Source organism: Eptatretus burgeri, chromosome 2 (assembly GCF_056783735.1).
Source record: "Eptatretus burgeri isolate ZD-2024b chromosome 2, Ebu_testis_v1, whole genome shotgun sequence".
In the NCBI taxonomy this organism is placed as follows: Eukaryota; Metazoa; Chordata; class Myxini; order Myxiniformes; family Myxinidae; genus Eptatretus; species Eptatretus burgeri.
Window position 1 is genome coordinate 153,054,940 of NC_140962.1, and position 8,915 is coordinate 153,063,854.

An 8,915-nucleotide genomic window follows, 5' to 3' on the forward strand; every position below is an offset into this window, starting at 1 on the left:
CACTGATGTGTCTGAAGCGAGTTATGCGGCCATTATCCATTGCGTGCTGACAATCTTTCCCTCAATTATGTCGTGGCAGTTTATCTGGAGTTTTTAGGGGCGACACCCGACGGGTTTTGCTTTTTTAACCGTAACAGCTCAAAAAATTATTAGAATCAAATGAAAAAAAAAATTTTTTTTTAATAGTTCTAATTTATAACAGTATTAATTGCGACATTATGTACAGTATATTCTTTACTAAACTCTCTCTGTCTTTCTCTCTTCATCCGCACCTTGGTGGAGTAGTGCTCTCGGCTCCGAGCTGGCTGATGCCCCTGCCTCGCACTTTGCTCAGCTTGACACCATGTAAACCAAGGCTTTCGAGATCATTGGAATCTTCAGCAATGAGGTTGTGTTTATGGGATTATCACTTTCTCATCACAGACAGGTCAGTGGTCTGTGTCTTCTTCCACCTCCTTTCTGGTCTTCTATCCCTCTGTGCTTTCTGTGCTTTGTCCCCAACAAGTTTCCTGAGGGTGCACACGGTCCACCATCCAACCCCCTTCTGGTGAAACGACCTAAATAGAGGATCACTGCTCACCTACATTCATTCAATCCTCTTTCCCCACCCTTCCCCGCCCCAGAACCAACTTCCACATCCTCTTCGGTACAATTCTTCCCTCCAAGTCTTCAAGACAGATTGCTCACCACAATCCCAGATCATCCCCCACCAAAAAAAAACATGATATTTTATACCCCTGTTGATCCTCCCCCACCCACACCCTGAACTGAGCGGCAAATCCTGGGACTGTTTGGAGTCTGCCCCTCTGCGTTTTTGGCCTGATTTGCTGAAAATTTTATTTATAGTCTTGGTAGAAAACCGCACCCAGCCCAAATGTTTGATGGCTGCAGCGGTAATATCATCGATATCCTCCGATCTGATTTTTGCTTGAGCTGCACAATTCACTACTTCAGTGATAAAACCAATGAACCCCATTTTTGTAATATTCATATCCACGTAGGTGATTGCACTCTCAGTTTGGCATCCTCAAACATTTCATCTCGAGCTGAACTCCTACCGATTTAGTTAGTACTTTAACCGGACCCTCAGTTTTGGTCTTGCTTCCAACCATGTTTACTGGGATCTAAATTTTGGGGACCATCCGGATAGCCTCAGCATGAGACAGTTTCCCCTGAGTCTTCACCCGTTGGATCTGAGCAGCTCTTTGGAATTCGGGACATCCTCTGAAGGCTGCAAGCTGTGGTCCCCACCACAATTAGCACAAGATGTTTCTTCACCAATGAAGCTTCCGTATTCATGCTCTCAGTTACATCTGCTGCAGCATTGTTTATCCCTGCAGGTTGGAGCAGTTTGGCCGAACTATTGGCACTTGGAACATCTTCAGGGGGCTGGAATGTATCCCCGTACAGTGAAGGCACGATACCAAGGGAAAACTTTTGCGGGTAGGACTGGGTTGCCGAAGGACAAAACCACCAAGGTGGTATTGACCAAGACCCCGTCCCGCTAAATGGATCCTGATGTCATCAATTTCAATGGACGGATCCATCCCGTAAACTGGTAAAAGACTCCTCGACTCTCCCTGAGAGGCATCGTTTTACACCAAGTAAACACCTGATGGTTAATTGCACTTCCGACATCACTGTGACGTCACTGCTATGTCACCATAGATGATATCCCAAGCAAATTTTTCTGAATCGTGTTAGTCTTTAAATACTTTAAGAGAAACGATTTACTGTTGTGGAAATGGGCCGTTAGTGGGTTATTAAATATAGGATTAGCCCAGATCCCCCCTTAAATGCATGTTTAGCTAGGTTGTTTGGTAATCAGACGTTACATGTGTGTCGGTAGGTGTAGCAGGCTGTCCGGTGTTCATACAGTGGTGGTGTACCGAGAGGAGCCTTCTTTTTTCCTTCCCCCATTCTAACGAGCCCCCACCCAGCACCCTGACAGTCAGTCAGCAAGACGTGCCAGCAACCCATTGGCGGAGAGCTGCTGAAAACTCGAACGATGGACCAATCACGTGTCCCCGGAGGTGGTCCGAAAAGGCCCGCCCCGAAAGGCAAGGGAGGAACTGCTTTGGGCAGTCTGCGATCTGCGTTATGAGGAGTGGCTTGGTCGGCTGTTCCTCCGCGGCCATGGATCCAGCCTGTGGGTCATCCACAGGTTCATCAACCACGGAGCCTCTGACTTCTGACTGTCCTTACTCCCTGCGCGGCTGGACCACGTCTTTTGACCCCGTCGATCCATCTGCGGAGTCCAACACCCGAATTTGGCCTGGTCTGGTGTACAGGCCAGGCCTGCATTCGCATACTGGACCTTGTGAGGAGCCAGCTGGAACACACCATAGATCTTTCGCTCTTGTGCCGTCGACCTTACAGGGGCTGGACGCGCCGAGGCTGGTGCGTGGGCAGTACCGACAAAAGGACATAGTCGCCATCTTGCCACAGGGCATGCGTGAGCGGTGCCGATAGGAGTATGAGCGCCATCTTGCCACGCTGCATGCTCGAGCTGGGTGCTCGAATCGACACCATCGGCTTGTCACGAGCCGTATTCGTGCCTTCGACACTTTTCCTCTCGTCCATGAGGCACCACCAAGTACTCCGCGTCTTGTCTACATGTTTTCCAGGCCCAAGGTGTATTTTGCTAGGGCCCCCCTTCGAAACCCGTATCCCCCTAGATAAGAGTGGGTTATCGATTAATTACAACATTGTCGCGAATGCTTTCCTTGCGTCGTGTTCCCCGATGTGTCCCCAATAAATCCGACCGATTCATACGAGATTTGCCGCCTTGAATTTATTCGTGCCGCGCTGAGGAACAATCGCTCGATTTGTATTTAAAACCAAACTGGTTACGGACTGCGGCAGACTTCGCTCGGTCTCTGACAAACCCAGTCTGTAGCCGGGGTCTATATCCCCAACTGGCAAGACCCAGGTGTACGTTGGTATCGTGATTTGAGGCACGTGACCCGAGACCTGTGCCAAACCAGACGGCGGTGCTGTTAAGTGCCGTCGAATCTTCAACATTACGATCTCACGATTCCAGACTCGACTTCCCACGACTCGGTTCCACCACGGAGAATAAATTACCTCGAGATCACGACCCCGTCCATGTTTCCACCACTCACCGTGCTCCGGGTCCCTTCCCTCTGGAGGACCGAGGGAACCCTCCTCCTTCACCTTGATCCGCACGACCCCACCAGGTCCTCCGGTCTCCTCGGCGGTCTTTCCCCGTCCAGGCACGACGGTCCGTTCCGATCTTCTCCGCGCACGGCACGTCTCCATGTACCGACAGAGCTCGGCGTACATGGTGAAGGTGAATTTCCGTGCGGACAAGGAACACAGTTGGTCCCTCACGGTCGGGGGCTCGGCCCGGGCACACAGAGCTCCGAATATCTCGATCCCGAGCTCGGTGATCGCGGCTCGGAGAGACTCCTCCGGTAATCCCTGGATCTCCAGCCAGGCCGGGACGAGACCACCGCCGCCACCACGAGCTCTCGTCCCGTCCATTATCGGTCGAGAACACGTGGTGCCCCGAGATTCAAATAAATAGAGCACGTGTGTTTGGAAAATTAATTAATTCGGTCTTTGGCCGCGATTTAAGTTGACGTTATATAAACTTTTAACCACGATGATTATTATCACAGTTTTCCGGTTTTCAGTTTAAATGGCTTTCCAGAGCCGCGAGACTCTATATATGCCACCACCGTCTAAATATTTTTTGGCGGGAACCAACAAGTTTTGGTCGACTTCATAATATATATATATATATATATATATATATATATATATATATATATATATATATATATATATATATATATATATATATATATATATATATATATATATATATATATTTGTTGCTGTGTTTTTTTTGACAAATTTCAAAAAACGATTTGTGCAGTCGAGGGTGCTTCGAGTTCAACCAGCATAATACATCCGGGGTGTGTTCCGTTAGCAAGCGGCTTGCTTACCGCTCGCCAAGCAGCTCCCTCGATCGCTTGTCCGCAAGCGACTTGCAAAGCAGTTGATACGAAACGGCTGGCTTGGCAAGCGTAGAGTGCTTGCTTGAGTGCTTAAGCCGCTTGGCGATCATGCTCGACAAGGAACTCGGTAAATGAACATACCCCAAGTCACATCGAGAAAGCTGAGGAAGCCGGACGGAGGATTCAACCAAAGGGTGTACGTGTACCTTTCAGCAGACTCTCTCTCTTTCTTGGTGGAGGTCTCCCACTGAAAGAGCCTTTAAAATAAATAAATAAAATCTGACTCCTAATTATATGAGAAAATTCCAATTGGTCCAGATAGATTTGGGTTTCAAAATACAAAATACTGCCTGGTCCATAGATGGCTTCCATTCCACTCGCAAGGATTGATACACAGGCTTATAGATGGAGCGACCTCGAGACAAGATGTGAGGTTTTCATCATCACTGGACTTCGTTTTTCATCATTTTTTTGTCTATATTGGTTTACAGTTTTTCATTACTTTCATTCATTTTATTCTCTCAATGCCCCCCCAATTATTTTGGGTATTTGGGCAGTATGCAAGGCTGTGTGACGTCATGAGCTTTCCCTCACCGAAGGCCACTTCATGACCCTCCAGGATTCCGCATGCACCATCACGACACTTCTGATCACATCCGGTAAATGAATAAAACAAGATATATGTCGTGCCTAAAAAGAACTGGTGGTTGAACTCGACGACCAAATATGCAAATCCTCTTCAAATTTCAAGTCAATCAGATGAAAATTAATGGATTTTAGAAATTTCATCCAAGTTGTTGACCTTTGACTTATGTTGACCTCAAAAATAATTGGTTGAATTTACTAACCTGATGTGCAAATCCTCTTCAAATTTCAAGTCACTCGGATGAAAATTAATGGATTTTAGAAAATGCACCTAAGTTGTTGACCTTTGACTTATGTTGACCTATTGGCCTATGTTGACCTCAAAAATAATTGGTGGTTGAATTTACTAACCTGATGTGCAAATCCTCTTCAAATTTCAAGTCAATCGGATGAAAATTAATGGTTTTAGAAATAGTACCCAAGTTGTTGACCTTTGACTTATGTTGACCTCAAAAAATAATTGGTTGAATTTACTAACCTGATGTGCAAATCCTCTTCAAATTTCAAGTCACTCGGATGAAAATTAATGGATTTTAGAAAATGCAACTAAGTTGTTGACCTTTGACTTATGTTGACCTATTGGCCTATGTTGACCTCAAAAATAATTGGTGGTTGAATTTACTAACCTGATGTGCAAATCCTCTTCAAATTTCAAGTCAATTGAATGAAAAATTGAGGATTTTAGAAATTCAACCTCAGATGTTTACCTTTAGGCCAATGTCAACAAGGAATAGCAAGGAAATCCGACACAGGTGGAGGCCATTCAGCCCATCATGCCTGCGTGAACACCACACCAACCCAGCTACACAAGATCCAAGGAAGAAAATGCAAAAAAAAAGTTTTTAAATAATGAATTTTTATTTGTTTGTTTTTTTATAAAAATAGAAATTTCATTTTTAATAAAATATGTTGACCTAAAAATAATGGGTGGTTGAATTCAGTGACATGATATAAAAAAAAAATCTTGTTCAAATTTTAAGTCAATCGGCTGAAAATTCAGGATTTTAGCAACTTCACCTAAGTTGATGACCTTTGGCCAATGTTGACCTTTTGGTCTTTATTTTGATTAACCATCATTACCAATAAGTGTATGTGTGTGTGTGTGTTGGTGTCCGTCCTCCATAACTCCAAAACCATGAAACCTAGCAGCCTGAAACTTTGCATGCATCATCCTAAGGGACCTCAAAGGCAGTGCATGAGTGAAAATTGGGTGTTTGGGTTGATTAAAACACCCATTTTGAAGAGAATTGATGGCCTTATTTTATTATATCCTTTATCGGGCGCATCCTCGGCCACCTTGCCATGTCTCTGGGGGTCTAAAGGCTTATCCTGGGAAACCTCGCTGGGATCTGAAGCTGCCACTTTTTTTTGGCCTGCTCAACCATGCCCCGACTTGGAACAGGCCGCAACGATTTATTAACGGTGAAGTTTTTTTTTCCACTCTCCTCACTCATATTATCGATACCTATGCATCACTGGATACATTGCAATGCTTATAAATGCCCAGAGACGCCAGCGTTCATGGCTTTATTTCATTTCTGCAAATGCCATAACCACAATAATCTCTAAAACTAAGCCAAATTACAAAATTTAAGCTTCAGAATTGAACTTAGCAGCAGCTCCAACTGCTAAAAAAAAGTGTTCATTTGTCAAATTCAGAACATTGCTTGGACATCTACGGGAGGTGTTTTAAAATTGATGGATCAATGCTTGCCGAGCCAGCTGTTCCTCATCAACCGTTTAGTTGGAGTGCTTAAGCCACCTAGTGAGGACTCCACATTATTCGCACTGTCACTGACCTCATGCTGCATATCGATCGACTTGAACAAAGGTCAGGGCTACTCGCCGGCTTTGGCCACGTGTTGTCCTGCGGTGCAACAGGCGGTGGCTGGGTCACTGAAAATGTGAAATTTTATTTTCCATGACGTCTTACCTTTTTGTTCTTCCAGTGTATCACCTGTCACTTTGGCATAGATAAATACAAATAAAAATTAAACATTTCATTTTTTGAAGTTTCCTCAACTGTTCGTGGAGTACTTGGTGAAGGCACACATTCTTTGAGTTTCAATGGCAATACCATGGTTCGATACCGGAGATAAGAAGTCAAAATAAATAACATGATCACAACGAGTAAAAAAATGTTTTCAGTTGTTATGAATGTACCCCTCCCCCCCCTCATGCTGCCTTCCCTTCCCCACCCCTCCTCACCTTTTCACCCTCACCCCCTTAAAAGCCCCCCACCCCTCCAGCAAAGCGACTGGTTGTACTTGTTCATACGAAATAATTGGTGCTTGAATTGCATGACCAAATATGCAAATCCTTTTCAAATTTTAAGTTGATCAGATGAAAATTGACAATTTTAGAAACTTGGCCTATGTCAACCTTTTGGTTGGTGTTTTACCTCAAAAATAATTGATGGCTGAATTCAGTGACCTCATCTACAAATCTTCAAATTTCAAGTCAATCGGATGAAAATTGATTTTTGAAATTTCGCCTACGTCGACCTTTTAGCCCATGTTGACCTCAAAAATACTGGTCCGTTGAATTAATTGACCTGAAATGCAAATCCTCTTCAAATTTCAATTCGATCCGATTAAAATTGCAGATTTCAGAAATTTGACAAAGTTGTTGACCTTTTGACCTCAAAAACAATAGGCTTTTTGCTTATGATGAACTCTACCAGGTGATGAAGTTTCATGAAGATCGGTTTGAAATTGCGACCTGTAAGTGACAAACAGATAAGACAAACAGACAAATCGTCTCCTTGTCCCTGTGCCATTGCCTCAGCATCAGTGTCCCAATGCCATTGCCTCAATCCCACTCTCCCATTGCCTCTCCTTGGAAAAATACAAGTGAAAAGGTGAGTAAAACTTTGCACAATCCTTGGTGAATCAAAATCTCGAGATAAACAAAAAGTAGTATTGATACACTTTAATATCCGCTGGTTTCTTCAATCCATCGAACAACAATTGTTCTGTACAAATACAGTAAAGCTTCCTCCAACATTCTGGGATAACTCATGTTGGAGGAATTCGCGTTGGAGGAATCATTAAACGTATGGGGAAATTGGGGATACGTTCCAGGCTCCCAAAAAGTGATCCTAACAGCCTTTCTTGATTTTTTTTTTTTACATGTTTCTTTGTATGGAGTGGTGCAGCATTATTAAATATACATTAAAATAAGTGTTATTATCATAATAGTACTGCATTATTGGAAAATAACTCACCTTATTGTGAGGTGGTTGTTGGAGGTTTGAGTGTTGATTTGCTGGTGGATGGTGTTGAAGTAGGCCTAACGAATTGTGTTATAGGCACTTCCTTTGCCTTCTGTTTTAACTCCCTGTGAAGTTTTGTGTAAGGATTTAAAGCTGACTCTATGGCCCACTTGAACTTCAGGCTTCTTTCCACAAAAGGATCTATCCTTGCAGCAATTTCTTGGGCAGTTTTTGTTGCCTTGAAGAGCTCCTCCAGCAGTTTGGTGGTTAATTCTGCCTTCTCTGGCTCTTCATGAGAAGTCTGAGTCACAAGTTCTTCAAGTTCTTCTCCATGGGACTTTAACAGTTCTTCTTCTTCTTTTTCTTCCATGTCATCAAATCCTTCCCCTCCAATATGTTTTGCAACATCAATGATCCTCTTCACTTCTTCTTTCGAACTCGAGAAGCCTCTAAAATCATGGGCAATCCCAGGCCATAGCTTTTTCCAGCAACAGCTGAGGGTCTCACTTCTCACTTCTTCCCAAGCGTGTTTGCTTATTACAATGGCATCAAAAATGTTGAAACTTTTCCAACAATCACTGACTGTAAGAGCTGAATCTCTCTCCATCATGGACAGGATGTGTGCAAAACTCCTCCTGGTATAGTAAGACTTAAATGTTGCTATCACACCCTGGTCCATGGGCTGCAACAATGATGTGGTGTTCGGAGGCAGGAATATCACCTTAACATTAGGATGGCACTCAGTTAAGGATGATGGATGTCCTGGTGCATTATCCAGTATAAGAAGCACCTTGAAAGCCAAGTTTTTCTTTGCCAGATAACCCTTCACCTCACGAATGAAGCTGTTTTCAAACCAGTCTTCAAACACTTTAGCAGTAACCCAGGCTTTTTTGTTTGATCTCCAAAAGACTGGCAACATGGACTTTGTCTTGCCTTTCAGAGCTCTGGGGTTCTCTGCTCTGTAGACAAGCATTGGCTTGCATTTGAAGTCTGCAGCAGCATTGCTACAAAAGAGAAGGGTACATCTGTCTTTTGCAGCTTTAAACCCTGAGACAGTTCGTTCTTTTTTG